The sequence below is a fragment of the Notechis scutatus genome, chromosome 12 (genome assembly GCF_049901735.1).
Source record: "Notechis scutatus isolate UNSWTSFEM ecotype Mainland chromosome 12, rNotScu1.2, whole genome shotgun sequence".
Lineage (NCBI taxonomy): Eukaryota > Metazoa > Chordata > Lepidosauria > Squamata > Elapidae > Notechis > Notechis scutatus.
The window spans coordinates 9,926,927-9,950,651 of NC_142020.1; the positions used below are offsets into that span (position 1 = coordinate 9,926,927).

Below are 23,725 nucleotides of genomic sequence, written 5' to 3' on the forward strand. Positions count from 1 at the left end.
AGGACAGAAGTTTTTTTTAAAAAAAAACACTTTATAATAGGATGCAACCTGTGCTAGTTTTGAGGGGCCCTCAGTGTGTGGGGGCAACTGTATTGCAGAGAACAAATTGGCAGTTTAAGCACTTTTGTCTCCCAACATGATTGATGGATTGCTTGGAATGGATCATTTATTTGATGTCCGGCTGGAAAAGCAGGACGGGGGTGTTGGGCCAGTACACTGTGCCAAGTTGTGGCAACTGCTCGGTGCGGTTCTGTGAAACGGAATGCCGAAGATTATAGAATGGGTTATAAAAAGAGGGAACGATAAATTTATGGCTCAGAGGAGAATCACGTCCCGGCTGACAAGAAATGTTTTAAGAGTTGTGTGGGGCTGTGGGGGGTGGGATTTTTATAAGCATCTCAAGCAGAGATTTTGCAGATGGTGTGCATATGTGCGCTCGCCCTGTCGCCACGCTGCGTCGCTGGCCACATGTGTGGCATTTCTCTCAGAGATACCAGATGCTTTTTTTGAAAAGGATGTCTCTGGAATTGCACATCTGGAAGGAAGGCCCCTCTTGCCCCAAGTGATCAAACACAAATATCTCCCTGGATCGCTCCTCCTGGTGAGCTGAGCCAGGGGATGCTTCCCTTGTCTTTGACCGTAGCCATCTCTACTTCTTCAGTAGGACAGAGAGGTCCACACCAGAAGATCCTTCTTCTGGGGCTTGGCAAGGGTTCCTCAGCCAGATCTCATAGCTCTTTCATCTGGTTGGAGAGAGACTTGGGCGTAGAGTATCTGGAACCATCTGGGTCTGACACCAAGGATGTTCCTCCAAGCTCCTAGACTTCCAAAGTGTTGAGTTGTCAACTCCTAGGCTTTTGTAGTGGCCATGCTGCCTAACAGGTTGTTTTTCTCCACACATCTGCAGCCCACCAGGCTGAGGAATGAGTGTCTCCAGCTGTAGAACCCAAGTCTAAATACTTGAACACAGTTCCCTGTTTTTCAGGGTCTCTTTTTGATCAGAAGCTACTGGTCGTGGAGCCTTCTTCTTTCTCTCCCTAATATTGCTCAACTCTTTGGCCATTTCACTTTCCCAGTTCTTTTCCTGGAAATACAAAGGCACGGGGTTGTTGTTGTTGTTTTAAGGGTGCCTAGTTGTGTTTTCTTTAAATAAGCCAATGTCTCAATTCCCAGAATAGGCTAAGAAAGGTTTTCAAGAATCAGTCCTGACGGAAAGTGGTTTAAGATCCAGAAATGCTCAACTTGAAGGCATTCGTTGCCCTAGACAAATTAATTTCCATAAGGGGAAAGGAGTAACTTATTAGTGTTTTGATAACAAAACCAGGGATTTGCTGCTAACAGGCATCTGTCTTTTGTATCCAGATTATCTGTTGAAGTGGGCAGATTGACGCTGTTCTCTGCCAATGTGCCTGGAGGTGTGAGTGCATGTGCAGTGAGTGAGCGTTAAGGTCTCATGGATAAGGTCATTCCACTTCAAAGTGATGCTCCTTTTCAACGGCTTCCAGTTTGGTGCTCTGGAGATTTCAACTGGCAGGAATCTGCCTTCATTCTTCCAAGCTTTCATCTCGCAAAAGAAGAAGGAAGCCTGTAGTTCTCATAGAGTTCCTACTGATCTTGGCGAGATCCAAGATAGGAATGAAAGAGAACATAGGATAATAGAGTTGGAAGGGACCTTGGAGGTCTTCTAGTCCAACCCCCTGCTTAGGCAGGAAACCTTACACCACTTCAGACAAGCAGTTATCCAATTTCTGCTTAAAAACTTCCAAGTGTTGGAACGTTTACAAGTTCTGGAGGCAAGTTGTTCCACTGATTAATTGTTCTAAATGTCAGGAAATTTTTTCCTTAGTTCTACATCCATTGCTTTTTGTCCTGCATTCAGGTGCTTTGGAAAATAGGCTGACCCTCTCGTCTTTGTAGGATGCTAATTCGCCAAGGTGAAATGGAGGTCCTTCATTGAGCATTGCCAAGGAAGGTTATGGGTTCCCACTTCCAAATGTTATATGGTTGATCCTGGTGAGCATCAACTGTCCAAGACTTTGGACACACCTTCACCCGCCTCTTGTTCCTACCTGAACAGGCTGGGAAGTAAACCTAGGATAGGTTTTCATGAAAGTGCGTGCTAGTCTTATGAGCTTCTTTTGAGTTCCTGCCCATTCTTGGATTTTAAGGATTCTCACATTAGTTTTGTAAAACACCAGACAATTCTACCCTTGCCAAATGAATTCAGCGGTTAAAACGCAGCATTGCAGGCCAATTCTGCTAAATGCCAGCAGTTCAATCCTGACCGGCTCAAGGTTGACTCAGACTACTTTCTTCTGAGCTCGGTAAAATGAAGACCCAGATTGTTGGGGTTTGCAAGAGGCTGACTCTGTAAAGTACTTAGAGAGGGCTGGAAAGCACTATAAAGCAGTATATAAATCTAAGTGCTATTCCTATTGCTTTGTAGAGCATGCCGTGTCTCTGTTTGTTCTCAGCTGGGCCATGAAACACTATTTTTTTTTTTAGATTGCTTTTTATCTCATCTTTATTGTTTTTATAAATAACTCAAGGCAGCAAAACATGCCTCATATTTCTTCCTCTTCTTATTTTCCCTACCACAACAACCCTGTGAGGTTGATCAGGCTGAGAGAGAGAATGACTGGCCCCAAATCACCCAGTTGATTTTCACGCCTAAAGCGGGACTAGAACTCACTGTCTCCTGGTGATTGCCCCCAAAAGCACCTAGCTGCTTTTCATGCATCAGGCAACCCTAGAACTCCCAGTTTCCGGTGCCTTAATTATTAGACCGAACTGGCTCTCAATCAGCTGATCAAGAGGCAGGATTTTTCGAGCAGGCAGCTTGTCACTGAATCTGTCCTGAGGGTCAAATCCAAATCCTTTTTATGATTTAATTAATTGTATAAATTATTCCATTTGCTCTTAATCCTTTCTTCCCAGAGATACTCTGATTTTGAAATGTGAGATGGGGAGAAATACGAGGCAGGTTGCAGAAAGGTTCTAATATGTGGACTACTGACAACCAAAGCTTGCTGGGTTTCTGCTGTCAGAGCAACCACGAAAGCTGGGTTCCCTATTTCCTCCCCTCTCCATTTCAGAATCAGAATAGAACTGGAAGGGACTTTGGAGGTCTTCTAGTCCAACCCCCTACCTAGGCAGGAAACCCTACACCACTTCAGACAAAATGGTTATCCAATCTCTTCTTAAAAACCTCCAGTGCTGGAGCATTCGCAACTTCTGGAGGCAAGCCATTCCACTGGTTAATTATTCTGTCAGGAAATGTCTCTAGTTCTAAGTTGCTTCTCTCCTTGATTAGTTCCCATCCATTGTTTCTTGTCCTGCCTTCTGGGGCTTTGGAAAATAAGTCAACATTATTTTCCAAAATAGGTTGACCTAATTTATTTTATCCTAAAACAGAATAGAATTAGAATTAAAGTAGAACAGAATATAGAATAGAAAATAGAATAGAAAAAAAAAATAGAATAGGAAATAGAATAGAATAGAAAATAGAATAGAAAATAGAATAGTAAAAAAAATAGAATAGAATAGGAAATAGAATAGAATAGAAATAGAATAGAATAGAAAATAGAATAGAAAATAGAATAGAATAGGAAATAAAATAGAATAAAAAATAGAATAGAAAATAGAATAGAATAGAAAAACAATAGAATAGAATAGGAAATAGAATAGAATAGAAAATAGAATAGAATAGAATAGAAAAAAATAGAATAGAATAGGAAATAGAATAGAATAGAAAATAGAATAGAAAATAGAATAGAATAGAATAATAGAATAGAATAGAAAACAGAATAGAATAGAAAAAAGAATAGAATAGAATAGAATAGAATAGAATAGAGAATAGAATAGAATAGGAAATAGAACAGAAAATACAGAATAGAATAAAATAGAAAATAGAAAAGAAAAGAAAAAAATAGGATAGAATAGAAAATAAAATAGAATAGAAAATAGAATCAAAAATAGAATAGAATAGGTAATAGAATAGAAAAGAGAATTGAAACTTTATTGTCACTTTAATGTACCCTAATTATCATACATTAAAATGAAATTTGTTGCATTCAGCTCTCAAAGGATAACCATTATTCATAACCCCCACCCCCCATACACACACATGACACAGAGAACAGCCTTCCTTTTTCCTTTCAGTCATTTGGGGTGTCCACTCCCAGCCATTCTAGGCTCGTTGTGAATTACGGGGTCAAATAGGTCTGGAGTGGGGGGGGGGTTGGGACTTGGGAGGTGGGCAAAGCTGCAGAAGAGTATTTTAGAACATGCTGATGCCAACTATGCCAGAGGGATTACCGGTGTCTGAATGGGCGTTGCACCGCTTAGCTTCAGTTTGCATTCACCTTTCCGCTTAATATTTCAAATCCTGCACTTTAGTGCTGCTTTCCAAACCTTCATTCCATCTGTCTCACAGCAACGGCCGCCGCCTGTTTGTCTCAATTGCAAAGCAACACTCTCAATCCCGCCTCCCCCCACTCCCCCAAACTCTAAAATGTACAAACAAGTTGGCAAGTCAGTTGCGGGTGCCGGAACGCACAAAAATGTGCTAGACCTTTCTGGATCAGAAAGGAACGTCTACAGGCTGTCTTTGATTTATGACCAAATTGAGCCCAGCATTGATGTTGCTTAAGCAAGACATTTGTCAAGTCAGTTTCTCCCCCTCGGATGACTTTTCTTGCCCCCGCCCCCCGGTTGTTAAGTACATCGCCACAATTATTGAATTGGGGTAACTGAGCTGTGAAGTGACTCCGGTTTCCCCATTGACTTTGCTTCTCAGAAGGTCCCAAAAGGGGAAATCACAGGATCCCAGGACGTTGCAACCAGTTGTCAAGCATCATGACCTACAAGGTCCCTTCCAACTCTGGTTAAATCTGTTCGTCTGAATTTTGATCACACAACAGTGGGCCTGTTGCAATGGTCTCAAGTGTGGAAAACGGTCATAAGTGTTGTGGTTCGCTGGGAGCCTGTGCAGACAGTGGGGAAGAAAGGGGATCAGTCCAGGAGTCTGGGGAGGACTCGGGCGAAGGTCCTGTATCCGATGCAGAGATGGGGCCAGGACCATCTGGGAGTGGGGTGCTGCTTCTGGAGCCTTCGGAGTCTGGCAGCAGCGAGGCTGAGGAACAAGGGGAGCCTGTTCCCAGTGCATGTATGCACAGAGCTGCTAGAAGGTGAGAGCAGCTGAGACAAAAGGGGCGGCTCGGGAGTAAGGCTGAGAGGTGATGGTCCCTCCCATAAGGTATAAAGGACAGGCAAAGGTGAAGAAATCTTTGCAGGAAGCAAAGTCATTCGTTCAGTTCAGTTTGGTTGGTTTTTCTCCTAGTTCACTTGATACTTCTGTTATTGGCAGCACTTCACAGAAAAGTAAGGTAGGTGCTTATCTCGAGGGACTGTTTAAGATTCATTACTGGCTGGGAATGAAAATAATTCCCATCGTCACAATAAAACAAGACTTGTTTTTAAAATAAGCGTGTGCATAATTATGGTCTCGGAAGCCTTAGTCAGAACAATAAGTGTCTTTTTTCAGTGGCGTAATGCCGAGTAGTCACTAAGTGAACAGTTGTAAGCCAAGAGCTACCTGTATATGTTGCCTTGACAAGAAAACCATTCTATTTCTATTTCTAAAACATGAGAGGAACATGAATAAAAAGGACGGGTTTGCCATCATATAATGTGTGAACTGAAGGACCTTTGTGGAGTTGATACTTTGTGTGCCCTTCTTTTATTTTTGTTTCTCCTTCTCCCCCTTGTCTCTCCTTCTCTTTTTCTTTCTCCTGTCTCTCTCTCTCTCTCTCTCTCTCTCTCTCTCTCTCTCTCAGTTTCTGTTCTCTTTTCTCCTCTTACCGTTCTTTCCTAGTTCAACAGCATCTTTTCTCCTGCCTCCACCATTGCCGCCATATTGGGGGCATATCCCAAAGTTCTCCTCTTTCTTCTTACAAGCTTTCTTCATCCATTTAATGGGACACAAAAGATTTGTTTTCTGCTGTCCTCTCCTGGTTCACACTGGCCAATCCTTGGACTCTGGAGGAGAGGCTATTTCCTGTCCAAAGTTGTGGGACTGGTTATTTTTCCCCCCAAGGGCTGAGCAAAAAATAATGTTTTACAAATCCTCCCTCTATTTCGAAATGGTGAAAGTGGGGGATGTGAAGGAATAAGTATAGTTCCTTGGCAAACTAGGTTCAACTGTGTGTCAGCATCTCCAAGGAGATGTTTGAAGAAGGTGAATAAAAAGATGGCACTTCTTTCCCAGCTGTCTTGACTTTTTTGACCACATGTCCACTGACTCCCCAACAGCTATCCAAATGTCTGGAGATCTGTAGGCCTCCCAGCAATTGGGTTCAGTCGATAGTCCTCATAAACTTGCTTTCTGTGAATTTCCATTCCTCATTCCCCCATAACTTTATAGATGATAGTTGGTTGCACAGTCGGCCAGATGTTTAGACTGGGTCTGATTTTTATCTATCTATCAAGACTTTCCCAAGGATCTGGGATAGGCAGATGTTGCTGCTTGTTAGTATTCAAGGTCTTGTTGCAGAATGTAAGCTGCTCCAAATAAAACTGCCTTTTGCAATTGACTGATGCTGAGTTTGTCAATACTAAAGATGGCCTTTTCTTCTTCTTCTTCTTCTTCTTCTTCTTCTTCTTCTTCTTCTTCTTCTTCTTCTTCTTCTTCTTCTTCTTCTTCTTCTTCTTCTTCTTCTTCTTCTTCTTCTTCTTCTTCTTCTCCTCCTCCTCCTCCTCCTCCTCCTCCTCCTCCTCCTCCTCCTCCTCCTCCTCCTCCTCCTCCTCCTCCTCCTCCTCTGCTTGCAAAAAGTGGGCAGCAGGATCAACATCATCTCCTCCTCCTCCTTTTCCTCCTCCTCCTCCTTTTCCTCCTCCTCCTCCTCTCAAAAAAGTAGGCAGGATTATGGTTAGTTGAGTGCACGCTGTTGACAGTACTTAGCTAGGCTGATCAATTGTCCCTTGCAACGGTTTCTTGCTGTCCTGTACTTACTTCTCTTGAAGCTGAAACTGCTGATCAGCATTTGAAGCTGAGCAGCAAAATGGACCTGCTTTTCTTCCAACAGCGTCTTCTAGTCCAACATACAGCTTGGCTCGCCTTCTGAGCTACCTGTAGCAGATTTATATGAGCTAATTAGCAGGGTCTGCTGAGAAATTAGAGACCTCTTACTTGCCTGCTGATTCAGTTTTTTAGGGTCTGCTTTTCAGTTTTGCCAAGCTTCTTAGTCTAAAAATCTGCTAAGCTTGTGGTGGTACTCCATTTTTTAAAAAATGAGTCTTCTATTATTGTAGCTTGAGTCTTCGTTCTGAGATGCAGTAAGAGGAAGGCCTGGAGATATGGACCTTGAAGGGGTCTTTCTCTGGATGAAGCTTTGATTGAAGCAAAGTGGAGCCCTCTACCCCATGTTTTAGATTCTTTACTGCAATTGGCGGTCTTTCAAAAGCTCAGCAAAGTCAATTCTGGATAGGGGACCACGAGGAAATCCAGGGTTATAGACTAAAGGAGAACTTGGAGTGGGTGGTGGGAATAATGTTTGTCATAACAGCAACCCCTTCTGTATCCGTGCAAGAAAATGTCACAGGCCTGTCATTGAAGTCCCCAGAAACTGAGCTTTTCTTTTAGCAGGATTTTTATTTGGGAATTCAAAATATTAATCTTTTAGAGCAATAGATTAAACATTCTGATGGTTTAGGGACAGAGAAGGATGGTGCAGCTCAGCTCCTCCTGCCCCTCCTCCCCCTCCCAATTACTGGCAACTTAACAACATGAAAATATGTGCAACAGATTGCAAACTACTCCTGCTGGCTTAAAACGATTTTTGGACTTTTTTTTTTTTTTTAACCAAGAGACACTTAAGAGTCCTGATCACTGGAAAAGTTGGCTTAAAAGAGATCTCTCTTTCTACTGTCTGGGAATTTCTTTTTAAAAAGTGCCACAGACATAAATCCGGATATACTTCCTTGCTTCCTGCTCATCTAGGACCCAGAACCAGCCTGCATTTTAGGGGTGAGTCATTGGCCATATCAGCAAACAATAAAACAATACTGACTAAGAAGCAGAAAACATCAAATCCCCGATAAAAAGGAAAGAGACAAATTCACGTCAGTTTAATTCACAGAATAGTCATCATCCTGCAATTCTGTTCAAAATATTCCATCCTCTTTTGGATTGTTTTTGATCTAAAAGGCAGATTTCTTGATAATATGCTGGCTTGTTCCCACACACACAAAAAAAATGGGAGTGTTTCTTTTAGATGTCTCAATAATGCTTACATTTTAGAAAAGGCCACCAGCAAATCTTGAGCAAGTAAACCAGATCCTGCAGATTTGCATTCTTTAAGTTTAAAAGAGCTAGTCGTCCACTTACAACTACCACTGGGACCAGAATTTCTGTTACTAAGCGAATTTCACCTGATTTTATGACCATTTTGCCCTGGTTGTTAAATGAATCATACGGTTGTTAAGCAAATCCGGCTTACACTAGTGACTTCGCTTGTTGGAACCCAGGTGGAAAGATCACAAATGGTGATCATGTCACACACACAGACAAACACACTGCCACCACCACCAGGACACTTGCAACCATTGTAAATACATGCTGGTTTCCAAGTACCCAAATTTTGATCATGTGACCATAGGGATGGTGTAATGGTCACAAGTTTGATCTAATGGCTAGGGCGCCAGGGTAGAAAATCAGAGACTGGGAGTTCTAGTCCAACCTTAGCCGTGAAAGCCAGCTGGGTGACTTTGGACCAATCACCAGGAGACTGGGACATCTAGTTCTATCTTAGACATGAAAGCTGGCTGGGTGATTTTGAGCCAAGGTATCTCTCTCATCCCAACCCACCTCACAGGGTGGTTGTTGTGAGGAAAATAAGAGGAGGAAGGTGTGTTGGATATGTTTGAGTTAAAATCATAAAAGGTGGGATACAAATAAAGTATGAAGACCAGTCATAAATCACTTTTTTTCAGTGCTATTGTAACGTCAAATAGTTGCTAAAGGTTGTAAGTCAAAGACTACAAAAAGCTGCTCATAGTTGATAAAGTATGAACATTAGTACATCCTTGTGAGCAAGACCTAAGCTGTATTCCATCTCTTCTGGGTCTCCTCCCGCCCTGCCTTGCCCAATTTTTTAAGTTAGACAATTGGATCGGTGTACAGGTTCAACTTGGCAATCGGGCAACGATTTGCCAACTTTGCAATTCCAGCTAAATCTCTTTCAAGTTTGCGAACGTCTAAGCTTGCTCTGCGAGCTCTCTGGCTCCTTTATTACATTCTTGGTGGGTGTTCGGGCCAAACGTAAATTTAAAAAACAAAAAACCCTTTGCATTTCAGACAGAGGCGAAATTTGCTGGGATCAGCCTACCACTAGGATCCACCAGTTTTGTGTGTTAAAAAAAGGGACACATTCCCCGGGCATTTAAAAGAGTTAAGAGGTCCAGTGTTTTCCATCCAGCTCTCTCCCTCAATTCCCGACACGGGTGACAGACAGCTTCTTCGGAGAAAACAGATGGCATCGTTCCAAGCTTGGGATGGAGCAAAACAGGAACAACAGAAGCTGTGCTAAACACGAACCCACACACACAGCCTCCCCATGTGGGATTCGGAGCAGGGATAATAAAGTTCTTTGCATAGCTGGGGCCCTTTCCGAGAACACGTGAGGCCGCCAAACAATGCGGCAGGAATGTGTGAAGGGGTTTAGGATAACTAGGGCTGGGATTAAAGTCTTGCAAAGCAGCGAGCTGGGTGCTATTAAGCACAGCAAAAGGATTATGGCTGGTGCATCGCAGAGCAGCTTTCTTCTTCCCTGGCCTTCCTCCTTCGGGTTCGCTGCTAGAGGCGGCTCGCTCTGCACACTAGTTGGATTCTGGCACTCAATCCTGGTCTACAACGAAGGGGCAGGGCCATTTGCTCTTTGATCTGTTTAATGAAAAGAAGGACTAGGGAGGAAAAAAAGGGTTCCACCGGAAGACATGGTTATAAAAAAAAATAGATTGTATAGAGATGGACAGGCTAACAATGAAAATAAAAGACAGAGAAGATTCAAATTTATTATAGGGCCCTGGGATGCCTGGGATGAGTGGTTTAGAAATAAAAAGAAAAGAAAATGGCAATTAGGAAAAGAATGAGGGGATATGTAAATATGCAAATATACCATGGAGAAGATTGAGATGTAGGGATAAAAGATATTGATTTACAGTAAGAGTAAGATGTAATGGTAAAGGAATAAGTAAATACATATACTGAAAAATGTGAGGAGATGCAAAAGATGTCTTGATGTTGATAACAATATATAAAGTTTTATTTTATGTTTTTAAAATTTGGAAACTTAATAAGATTTATTTTAAAAAAGAAAGAAAGATAAGAAGGACTAGGGGAGACATGATAGCAGTGTTCCAATATCGCACTGGCTGACACAAAGAGGGAATCATTCTATTCTAGCCTGCAATACTGTGTTTTAACCACTGAGCTACCACGGCTCTTCTAAGCAACCCTGAATTCCTTTGGCAAGGGCAGAATTGTCTGATGTTTTACAAAACTAATGTGAGAATCCTTAAAGTCCAAGAATGGGCAGGAACTCAAAAGAAGCTCATAAGACCAGCACGCACTTTCATGCAAACCTGTCCTAGGTTTAATTCCCAGCCTGTTCAGGTAGGAACAAGAGGCGGGTGAAGGTGTATCCAAAGTCTTGGACAGTTGATGCTCACCAGGATCAACCATGTAAAATTTGGAAGTGGGAACCCATAACCTTCCTTGGCAATTCTCTATGAAGAACCTCCATTTCACCTTGGCGAATTAGCATCCTACAAAGACGAGAGGGTCAGCTTATTTTCCAAAGCACCTGAAGGCAAGAAGCAATGGATGGAAATTAATCAAGGAGAAAAGCAACTTAGAACAAAGGAGAACTTTTCTGACAGTTGGAACAATTCATCAGTAGAACAGCTTGCCTCCAGAAGTTGTAAATGCTCCAACGCTGGAAGTTTTTAAGAAGATGTTGGACAACCATTTGTTTGAAATAGTGTAGGGTTTCTTGCCTAAGCAGGAGGTTGGACTAGAAGACCTCCAAGGTCCCTTCCAACTCTGTTATTCTATTCTAACTGTGGGGTCCTTGGTGCTCTCTGAGTTTGGTGGGTTTCTTCCAGACCTTTCATTACCAAATTGGGTAACATCAGTGCTAGAAGAAAGTAGGGGTTTTCTTTCTGCTTATTTACAGTGGCTTTCCCTACCAGTGGAAGTATAGTTTATAACCAGAGAGCCAACCTCACTCTCTTCTAATACTGGTGATGTTATCTAGTTTGGTAATGAAATGTCTGCAAGAAAGCCACCAAGCTCCAAAAGCAACAAGGACCCCGCTCATTTCCAGAATTTCCCAACCAGCATGGGATTAAGTAGGCTAAGTCCTTGGACAATGAGCGAGGGCTAACCATCTGCTAATTCCCTTTGCTAACCTTGAGTAACCCATTCTGCATCCATGCACTTCAACCAACCCATGTTTACACAGCGTGCAACATGATGAAATAAGGCACCAGAGCAATTGATGCGGGCACTGAAGGGGAATGAAACGATTTTGGAGCACAGATAGATCATATCTCCAGGTACCATATATGGAGGTGGTTTTGGCCTAGGAAATCAGTGAGCCAAGCTTGAGTCAGTTGGGCTCCCGGATTCATGACAGCAATTGCGGTTTGTGTGGGTTGAGGAGGGTGTTGAGTTTATGCATGCCTGAGCCATCCTGTTGCAGAAATAGGGAGTCAAAGAACACACGCTCTGACTCAGCCAAGAGCTCCTCCTGAACTGGGAGAAGAAATGGGATCCATCACCAGATTTACTTCAGGGTAAACAACTCGGAGTTCCTTCTAACGTCCTCCCATTCCATTTGGAAATGTAGAAGATCCATCTTCTCGTTCCCTCCCTCTACAAGATGCTAGTGTTCTTCTTGCTCTGTAGGACAGCAGGAGTGTGGGTTTGTGTGCCTTCAAGTCAATCCTAAAGGTGCTTTTTTTCAAGAGGCAACTGGATTTCTTTTCCTTCCCTTCCCTTCCCTCTTTTTTCTTTTCCTTCCCTTCCCTTTCTTCCCTTCCCTTTCCTTTGAAGGTTTCCTTTCCCTTTCCCTTTCCCTTTCCTTTCCCTTTCCTTTCCCTTTCCTTTCCCTTTCCTTTCCCTTTCCTTTCCTTTCCTTCCCTTCCCTTCCCTTTCTTTTCCTTTCTTTTCCTTTCCTTTCCTTTCCTTCCCTTCCTTTCCTTTGAAGCCTTCCTTTCCCTTCCCTTGAAGGTTTCCTTTCCTTTCCCTTCCCTTTCCCTTTCCTTTCCCTTTCCTTTCCCTTTCCTTTCATTTCCTTTTCCTTCCCTTTCATTTCCTTTTCCTTTCCTCCCCTTCCCTTTCTTTTCCTTTCTTTTCCTTTCTTTTCCTTTCCTTTCCTTTCCTTCCCTTCCCTTTCCTTTCCTTTGAAGATGTTTTGCTTCTCATCCAAGAAGCTCATCTTGAAAAAACCACCTTTGGGATAACCATGACCTGGATGACTGAGAATCTCCATAGACTTCAAGTCAGTGTTGATTCCTAGCAATTGCCTTGACAAGTCTCTGCCGTTTCCTTGGCAGGATTTTCAGAAGTGGTTTGCCATTGCTTGCTTTTTAGGGCTGAGAGAAAGTGACTGGCCCAAGGTCACCTAGCTAGCTTTCTGCCTCAGTCTTACAACTCACTATCTCCCAGTTTCTAGCAGGATGCTTTAACCCCCACACCAAGCTGATTCTCCAGTAGAGGAAGGACCTATGGTTAATTCCACTCAGGGTCTGCATCCCACAGGTTGAGCTCTAAGTGATACTGCAGCAGAGTGGTGGCACTCTTGGAAAATGAGCAGAAGGCTGAGATTGCTACCACAGTTAAAGGAACAGCATGAATTGTGCATAAGCACGTGGGTCAAATCCACTGTGCATTAGGATACCAGCAGGTGCTAGTATCAATCTCAACCTTCTTCCTGAAGATTTAATAATTAAAAAGATCTTCAAGTGCTTGGAAATGGACAAATTAACTATGGAACTAAAAGGAAAAGCTGACACGGAATACAATGCAATATGGGAAACATGGTATATCTGGATTTACAATAGACATAAGAATAGAAAATGTAAATAATGTATATAATAGTTATGAGAATATGGAAGTAGTGTGTATTGAAAAATTGGATAGGATGTGTACATGTATATAGTTCAATTAGTAATGGTATTATGTATAAATGGAAAAATAAAGTGTTTGGGGGAAAAAAGGATACTAGCAGGTGTTACAACAACCCTGTACCAACAGATCTAGGTTTGTCACTTGGGTTACATAGATCATGCTCATTAAACACACCTATTTTGAAAACAATAGTTCTTGCTGCAGAGCTTTGAGCTTTAGAATACAGGTAGTCCTTGACTTATGACCACAATTAAGACCAGGAGTCAAGCCAGTCATTAAGAGAGTCATCCCATGACTGTGCCAGATTTTATGACCTATTTCACGGCAGCCCTTAAGCAAATGATGCAGTCATAAAGCAAACCCATTGTCCACGATTGTTGGAGAAAGAATGACAGAACCTGGGGGCGGGATTAAAAGAGGAATCAGCCTAGAATCTCTGCGTAGCCACAAGCAGGCTAAATCCAACTCCCCTTGAATTCCATCCACCTTTCTCTAACTCTGTTAGTTGAGAAGATTCCCGTGCATGGGCTATTTAGCAATAAATCCATTTAATTGCACATGTGGAACTGCACTTTCATGCCTAATAGCGATGGCCATATTTTTTTTTCCGGAAACTCGGCTTCTGGCAAAAAAGTCACAAATCACAGTCATATGAGTGTGAGATGCTGCAAACAGCCATAAATACAGGCCAGTTGCCAAGTTCCCAAAATGCAGTTTTGTGATTGCAGACCAGTGGAGATTCTAGTCCTTTCAGCTGCTCTCAATCAGAATAGAGCTGGAAGGGACCTCGGAGGTCATCTAGCCCAACCATCGGCTCAAGCAGGGAGATCTTATACCATTTCCAGTCAAGTGGCTGTCCAGTCTCTTCTTTAAAACCTCCAGCGATGAAGCAGCCACAACGTCTGAAGGCAAGCTGTTCCACGGGTTGATTGTTCCCAAAAGATCTATCTCTCCAGCTCTTTTCTTGGAGGACTAGGACAGCTAAAATGGACAACTGACCGGGAGGTGGACTTCCAGTGACTTGAATAAAACTTGTTGAATTCTGTGCAAGTCTAGGCCTGCCTGGGGATAAATTCAACCCACTTAAAGCTAGTTAACTAGGGCAGTTAATCCCTTTTTGATGTTCCTACAACACACTCAACTTCCTATTGTTCTCGGCTGCCGGAACAGGACTTATACGTCTGCTATTAGTTTGCGTCTCATTTTGGTGCCATTGAATGCAAATGCCATCCCCATTTGACATAACACTGTCTATCTAGACTGGCGACAGCTCTGCAATGTTTGAATTGGGGTATGTTTCACAGCTGCCCAAGACTGATTCCTCCGAAGGGCTCCGATCCAGGAAGCCTTTGTGCCAAGCAGGCATCCCACTGCGGACGTTTGACCGATCTGAGCCAATTTCTCCTGCCCGTTTGACTCTGCCATTTTGCCTTTCGTTATCAGTGCGTTTTTAATGTGTGTTTACCCCAAAGACACATGGATTGATTTATCTGTTTCCAGCACATCCTGTTTATTGAATGAAGGCCGAGATGTTTCATAGCTGGAACTGGGCTCCGGAGGAAAGCAGCCAGATCAAAACTGGATTTTGGGAAAGAAAGATGGAAAAGAAATGAAAAGAAAGAAATGAAAAGAAATGAAAAGAAAGAAATGAAAAGAAAGAAAGAAAGAAAGAAAGAAAGAAAGAAAGAAAGAAAGAAAGAAAGAAAGAAAGAAAGAAAGAAGAAAGAGGGAGGGAGGGAGGATGAAAGAAAGAAGGAAAGAAAGAAGGAAAGAAAGAAAGAAAGAAAGAAAGAAAGAGGGAGGGAGGGAGGATGAAAGAAAGAAGGAAAGAAAGAAGGAAAGAAAGAAAGAAGGAAGGAAAGAAAGAAAGAAAGAAGGAAGGAAAGAAAGAGAGGGATGGAGGGAGGGAGGAAAGGAGGAAAAAGAAGGAAAGAGAAGAGAAAGAAGAAGGAAGGAAGGAAGGAAGGAAGGAAGGAAGGAAGGAAGGAAGGAAGGAAAGAAAGAAGAAAGAAAGAAAAAGAAAGAAAGAAAGAAAGAAAGAAAGAAAGAAAGAAAGAAAGAAAGAAAGAAAGAAAGAAAGAAAGAAAGAAAGAAGGGAGGGGGGAGGGAGGAAGAAGGAAGGAAAGAAAGAAGGAAGGAAGAAAAGAAGGAAAGAAAGAAAAGAGGGGGGAGGAAAGAAAGAAATAAAGAAGGAAGGGAAGGGAAGGGAAGGAAGGAAGGAATTGCCTTGCAATGAACTCTTGGCTGCAAATTGTCTCCTGTTTTGGTACCATAGGATGCAATCTGGGTTGGACACTAGAACCAAAGGTTTTGTCTTCCAAAATTTTGGCTTGTGCTGGAGCCCATCCTCAGGGAAGTTCTCATTCTCCAGAATGTTTCCTTTGGGTTGCTGTATGTTTCATATTTATGTGATGTCTGGTTGGTTGATTGGTGTGTTGATGGCTAGTCTAGTGAAGAGAAGAACCAGGGGAGACAGGATAGCAGTCTTCCAATATTTGAGGGGCTGCCACAGAGAGGAAGGGGGCAAGCTATTTTCCAAAGCACCCAAAGGCCAGACAAGGAATAAGGGATGGAAACTGATCAAGGGGAAATTCAACCTAGAAATAAGGAGAAATTTTCTGACAGTGAGAACAATCAACCAACGGAACAGAAGTTGCCCTCAGAAGTTGTGGGAGCGCCATCACTGGAAGCTTTCAAGAAGAGACTGGACTGCCATCTGCCAGAAATGGTGTAGGTCTCCTGCTTAGGCAGGGGGTTGGACTAGATGACCTACAAGATCCCTTCCAACTCTGTTAAACTGATGGATGGCTATTGGCTGTTGTTTCCTTGTGCTACCAACTCCTTGTCTCCTAAGACCCTGATAAGCCGTTGATAAATCAACACTCCTGTTGACTGACAAGAGCGCCTCTTTCCCAGACTTCAATCATTCCCCTGGTTGCTTTTGTACCTGCTTGGCCAACAATCTTAGTAGCTGCAAAATTGAATGTATGTCTTTGTTCATTGCAAAGTTTTGGTATCGATCACTTATATGTAGTGGCCACTTATATTGTGTATGGTTAAGTGTGCAAACAGGGCAAATACTGCATCTCAAAAATTGAAATCTCGCCAGTGGGTTTTACAACCACTAAAGACACACGCAGGGTGATTTTAGCTGTTTGTCTTGCGAAACACTGAGATTTTATATCTAGTTTCTTTCAGAACTTCTAAAAGCAACCAACATCCATGACACCCCCGCAAAAAAAAAAAAAACCAATAACCCCAAATTAGGAAAATGCAAGTTAGTACGAGTTTGTATTTATATTATTATGGTGTATACATCGTGTCCTCTTTTTCTTCCACAAAATATAAACCTTGTATACAGAATTTCCAGTCATTTTCCTGACCTGACCTGGGTCTGGCTCAATAAAATTGCGGTGTCTTATGCCTCCTGGCTTCACCCTGAGGCCCAAATTCTGTCAAGCCTCGTGAGTTAATAAAGCTTTCAAAACTTGTCCAACTGCAGAGGGGAGAGTTACGACTTCTCAGAGCTTACAAATTCCTAAAGTTGTTCAACAAGGCTGCAAATTAAACCCTCAAAGATAGGGTTGCACAGAGCGGGATGCCATGCAGCATTTCTGAGGTAAAATGAGAGTTCTAAGGCCACCGCATTTCAAAATTGCTTCTAAGTAGAACCGATTGCTGAATTCTCCAGTTAAAGATGCTTACATGGGTCAGAGAGTCTATATCCATTCACCCCTGTACCTGTCAGGAGAATCCAAATCAAATCTGGATCTAAATCCAGGGTTCCTACACTGAATTTATGCGGCTGTGCAAAGCCACACAGTCGCCTTGGTTGTTTCTGTGGGAGAAGGAAGATAATAAGGAGGAACATTCAATGGTATGGCTGACCTCCTGACGTTGTGGGTGCTCCAATGCTGGAGGTTTTTAAGAAGAGATTGGATAACCCTTTGTCTGAATTGGTATAGGGTCTCGTGCTTGAGTAGAGGGTTGGACTAGAAGACCTCCAAGGTCCCTTCCAACTCTGATATTCTATATTCATATATGTTCATATTATCTATCGATCTATCCATTTATCTATACCTATCATCTATCTATCATCTATTTAGCTATCATCTAACTATCTATATCTATCTATCCATCCATCCATCTATATCTATATCTATCATCTATTTTATCTATATCTATCAATCCATCAATCTATATCATCTATCAATCTATTTCTCTCTCTCTCTCTCCATCCAACCATCTATATCATCAATTTATCTATCATCTATCCATCTATCTATCTATCAATCAATCCATCGATCTATATCTATCATCTATCAATCTATTTCTCTCTCTCTCTCTCCATCCATCTATATCTATCATCTATTTATCATCTTTCCATCTATCTATCAATCTATCAATCCATCAATCTATATCTATAATCTATCAAACTATTTATCTCTCTCTCTCTCTCTCTCCATCCATCCATCTGTCTATATCATCTATTTATCTATCATCTATCCATCCATCCATCTATCAATCAATCTATCAATCCATCTATCTATCTATCTATCTATCTATCTATCTATCTATCTATCTATGCACACAAGTGGTCCTTGACTTACAACTGTTCATTTAGTGACCATTCAAAGTTACAATGGCACTGAAAAAAGTGATATGACAATTTTTTACAGTTACACCTGTTGGGGCATCCCCATGGTCACGTGATCAAAATTCAGATGCTTGGCAACAGACTCGTATTTACGATGCTTGCAGTGTCCTGAGGTCACGTGGACTCACATAATACAGGTAGACTTTTAAAAAGTATGTCTTCAAATAATCTGAGGCTGTGCAACTTATTACAGGTGGTCCTTGACTTAAGACCAAAACAGAGCCCAAAAATTATGTTGCTAAGTGAGGCATTTGTTAATAGAATAGGAATAGGAATAGGAATAGAAATAGAAACGGAATGGTATTCTGTATAATGTAATTTTGAGATCTTTTGACAAGCACAGTCGATCCAGATTCCCTTAAGAACCCTGCTACTAACTTAACAACTGCTAGCGGTTTCGCTGAACAACTGTGGCAAGCCAGGTCGTAAAACGGGTTAAAACTCACTGAATGGATGTCTCCCCTTTGCAGCAGATATTCTGGGCTCAGTTGTAGTTTGGAGTTGAGAACTTGCCTTCATGTTCGTCCGTCTTCGATATCTCTTCCAAATAAGGCAAAAATACAAAATAACATTGGACGCTGGAAGAGAGCGAAGAACGAGGGTGAAGGGCCTCTGTTTCATAGTGTGAGGAAGGTTCTAGAAGACCTTCCCACTCTGTTATTCTGTTCTTGGAAGACATAATCTTGATCTATGAGCGTAGAGGAAGGTCAGCAAATGATTCTCCTCATCTGGAATCTCTCTGAGTTTCTGGTATTGCTTATAATTCTGTTATTGTCCTGCCTGTCATCTTTTATTAATAAGCAACCACAAATTCTCTCTTCTTTTTGAAGCATCTTGGCACGCCAGCTGAACTGAGCATTCGGCAAACTACCCAACCCATCGTAGAGTTGTCTCATTACATATTCTTGTGGACAACGGCTGGCCCATGTTTTGAGAAAACAGGGCTCAGATCTGAAACCTTGCATGCCAAATAGTCCTTTTTGGTGGCTTGACTGACTTGCAAAATCCTGCCTTTTTCCAATCGTGGTTGCTTTTAGCATTCCCAGGATAAAATAAAACAAAAACAGTGTCATCGAGCAAAAATACATTTCTCTGTCCATGGAGAGTGGAAAAAAAATGTGGGTTTTCCAAGCAAAAGCATGCAAGGAGAAGCCAAAGTATTATGAAATTATGCCTATTATAAACGCTAGTATAAAATTATCTTCAGATGAGTGTGAAGAGAGAGGGACATCCCAGATCTTACAGGAAATAAAATATCCTCTGCCCCCTTCAAATTTGGGAAGATTGTTCTGGATTTATGATGCTTTAGATACATGATTGGACTCACATAATACAGATAGACTTTTTAAAAGTATGTCTTCAAATAATCTGAGGCTGTGGAACTCATTACAGGTAGTCCTTGAATTAAGACCAAAATTGAGCCCAAAAATTCTGTTGCGAAGTGAGGCATTTGTTAATAGAATAGGAATAGGAATAGGAATAGAAATAGAAATAGAAACGGAATGGTATTCTGTATTGGCCAAATGTGATTAGATACACAGACAGCTGGTCATTTGCATCCTTTTAGAGGGTTGTTGAGGCCACTTGGAGCTTTATCTGTGTCCTCAGGGTCACCTGAGTAGTGCAAATGGGTGTGGAGCCTACTTGGAATTCCTGCTCCACAACACAGGGACACAGGGCAGAAAACATCCTGCAGAAAACACAACTCCACAACACATTTATTTGCACTACTCAGGTGACCCTGAGAACACAGACAAACCTCCAAGTGGCCTCAACGGCTCTCTGTAAGAATGCAAATGACCAGCTGTCTGCATGGGATATAAATCGTTCCATTCCCCGCCATCCAGCCAGAGCTGAAGAAGCTTCTTGGAGGAGAAGCGAAACATCTTCAAAAAAAAACCCAAGAAAGTCCAATTGCCTCTTGAAAATAGTCGTTAAGAATTCCTGCTAAATAATGCAATGAAATCAATAGATAGCATTTAGGCCATTAGCTCCATGAGCAAAGTAATGATTTAAAAAGTGTAGAAAGTATAATTATTATTATTTTTTTAAAAAGGATCTAAGGAGAGAGAGAAAAGCCAATTTCCCTACAGATGGAGGCTGTTTTACTGAAACTCTCTTGTTCTGTACTTCTCTTTTTAACCATTAAAATAATATGAAAACTCGACTCTGGGCATAGTGCCCGAATTCCAAACCCACCTCTTGACTGATGTGGTCAATTCATTGCGGAAAAGTGGGTGTACTCAGCCTTGGGTTGGGCTAACCTAAATACAAAGAAAATTAGGTATGCCTGTTTATATTTCAAGACATAGGATCAATAACGAGACCGACAGAGGAAATGTCTTTTCCATGAGGTCTAGTAACATAGCTCATCAAAAGGATTTTGAAAGATTTGCTGCAAAAATAATAAGGCAAAAAAAAAAATGGTTTTACTCTGTTCTTGTTTTTAAAGAACATTTCTCAAATGTAAAAGTTCTAAATGCGTCCAGTTGGCATTGTTGCAAAAATAAGAAAGTTTATTATAATCATGGTAAGAATTCTTATTTGCTCCCGGCCAGTAACATTTCCTAATTATTCAATCAAATCATATTTGGTGCATTCGCTTTCTCTGGTTTTTGAGTTTTTACTTTTGCTTTTTTAACTTGGCTGTATTTAAATACATTTGATTTGATTTGACCATAATTATCAAATTCTGCATGCTTACAGGGAAAGTTCAATTCTTCTTCCTATGTATGAAGATTATGAGGGCCTCCCAGATCATTAGCAAGTTAGATAAGTTGGTTTAAGAAATAGATATATGAGGCAGATGGGGGGGTGAATCACTCTTGAAACAAGATGGACCGCATATAGATTTAATCAATAAATTAAGCTCAATTCTGTTGATTTGGGATGCTGTATCAGGATCACATTGTAAGAGAAACCAGACCGTCATAATGTTGTATCATATCAACGGGCTTTCTCGACTTTAAGATGTGTGGCAATTTTTCTTTTTCCTTGAAACTTTTTTTTCCTTTTTAAATTTTGGGCTTTTTGGTTTTTTTTTTTTTTTTTTACTGATTTTTCTTTTTACGTTTTTCCTTTCCCTAATTGGATTATAATTGTTACACTGCCAACTGGATTAAAAGAGTGGGAAGATTCCGAGTTATTCAAATGAGTAAGAAAGTTCTACCTTCTGGCGCATCAACTTCTGCTCCTGCCTCCCCATCAATTGGAGGCGACTTTCAACAATGGCGAAGCAAGATAAAGGACAAACGGATCTAACGACGGTTATGCAAGGAATTCAAGAACTTAAAATGAGTATTGAACAAAGGATGGGGAGTATTGAACAAAAAATTGAAAATATCCAACAGATGATGGCGAAGTATGACGAGAAACTACAAAAAATGGAAGAGAAAGACAATCAAAGAGATGAGAAATTGCAAAAATTAGAAGAGAAAGACAATCAAAGAGATGAGAAAATTGGAAATATTGATGACAGAGTGACAACGCTTGAACCAAACAAGAATGAGATGGTGAAGTGGGAGATGGACAGATCAGAATATTACCTCAGATTTCAAAATATAGAGGAAGAAAAAGGACAAGATCTTGCTGCAGTAATGATAGAAATCTTGGCTGGAGCTTTGGAAATAACAGAGGAAAAAATGATGGATGGAATAGATGAGATATACCGAGTTTTTACAAGATATGCATCGAGAATAAGTTACCAAGAGAAGTTCATGTTAGATTTACTAAAAAATCTATCAGAGCATGAGATATTACAAGCGGCAAGAGAGAAGACATTGAAATATGGAGATAAAGAGATTGGGGTTTTAAAACAAGTACCCAGAAAAATTAGAGAGATGAGGAGAGAATATCGTTTCCTGACTAAAGTATTATTGGAAAAGGAGGTGAATTACAGATGGTTGATTCCAGAAGGATTAATGGTTACATGGAAAGAACAGAGATACAGAATTGGCTCAATTGATGAAGCAGAATCGTTTTATAAGGAATTTTTTAAAAGAAGAGAAACAGAGATAGAAGAAGAGACTACCTTAACTGAATTTCAAGAGGACCAAATAGAGATGGGAAAAGAAGAAGGTGCAGTAGGTGGACAAGTGGAGACTAAAGAACAACGTGAAGTAAGATCAACGAGGGCCGTTAGACCTAAATATAAATCATAACTATGGAGGAAAAAAAATTGATTTCTTTGAATATAAATGGACTGAATTCAGCTACTAAAAGAAGGAAAATTTTTCATAAAATAGAGAAATTAAAATTTGATATAATTTGTTTACAAGAAGTACACATTAAAAAACAACATCAACAATTATTGGTGCGACCAAAAATAGGGAAAATTTTTACTTCTTTGGCCCAGTGTAAGAAAAGAGGAGTGGTATTGTATATTAAAGAAACCATTTCAGTAAAATTGATTTATACTGATGAAGATGGAAGAGTATTAATGGTTGAAATAGTGGATAACAATACAAAGATACTTTTGGTTGCAATCTATGCTCCGAATGATAAACAAAAAAGATTCTATAAAAAGTTACATATGAAAATAATTGAACTGGACTACGCTAATATATTTATAATGGGAGATTTTAATGGAATTGTAGACAATGAATTGGACTACACAGCAAAAATAACACGACAAAATAGGAAGATCCTCCCTAAATCCTTTTTTGAAATGATAGAGGAATTAAATCTAAAAGATATATGGAGAGAAAGAAATACTAAAACTCAACAATATACTTTTTACTCGAATAGACATTCATCATGGTCCAGAATAGATATGATCTGGACGTCAACAGAATTATTATCTAATATTCAAGAAATAAATATTGAAACAAGTACATGGGCAGATCACAACTCAATGACAATTAAATGGAAAGGACAAAAAAGAAGATCTAGATGGACATTAAATAATACTATTTTAAAGGAAAAAGATTTTATACAGTGGATGGAAAAAGAACTGGCCTTCTTTTTTAATGAAAACAGAAAAGAAGATACTTCAATACAGAATGTTTGGGACACAATGAAGGCATATGCAAGAGGACTGATAATGGAATACACAAAGAAAAAAAATATTAGAAAGAGGCAAATGATTAAAACTTTAGAAGATGATTATAAAAAATTGGAAAAAGAATTACAGAGAATGCCACAGAAAAAAGATATTAAATTTAAAATGGATATAATTAAACATAAAATGGATCAAACAGAGAAAGAAGAACTGGCGCAAAAAATTAGAAGTGCTAAACAGAACTATTTTGAGGATGCAAACAGGCCAGGTAGATGGTTAGCATACAAACTGAGAAAAGAGAAAGAATCAAGGAGAATACCACAGTTAATGGATGAACAGGGTCTAGTCTGTCATGGTAATAAGGAGAAAAAGAGAATTATTCGAGATTTTTATGCGCAATTATATAAGCAGGAGGATTTTGATGAGGGGAAAATTAAACAGTATTTACAAAATGCCAACCTACCCAAGATATCTGATGAAACTGGGAAAATGTTGGAAAATCCTATAACAATGATGGAATTAACTGAAGCACTTAATAGACAGAATAACGGGAAAGCACCAGGACCAGATGGTTTCCCGGCAGAATTTTATAAAACATTACAAGAACCACTGAGCATTTCAATGTTAGAAATTATGAATGAAGTTATGATAAATAAGAAAATACCTAAAACATGGTCAGAAGCTTATATTACGCTTATTCCAAAAGAAGGACTGACCCATCACAAATTAAGAATTATAGACCTATTTCTTTATTGAATGCAGATTATAAAATCTTTGCTTCAATTTTGGCAGAAAGGCTTAAAAATACTTAAATAATTTTATTCATTCTGATCAGAATGGATTTCTACCAAAGAGACAAATTAAAGACAACATGAGA

General features: G+C 40.4%; 1 protein-coding gene across 1 annotated transcript in view; it reads left to right on the forward strand.

Moving 5' to 3' along the window:
* The window catches only part of NTN3 (netrin 3), a 120,388-nt gene that overhangs the window by 1,150 nt on the left and 95,513 nt on the right, over positions 1-23,725 (forward strand). The window lies entirely within an intron of this gene.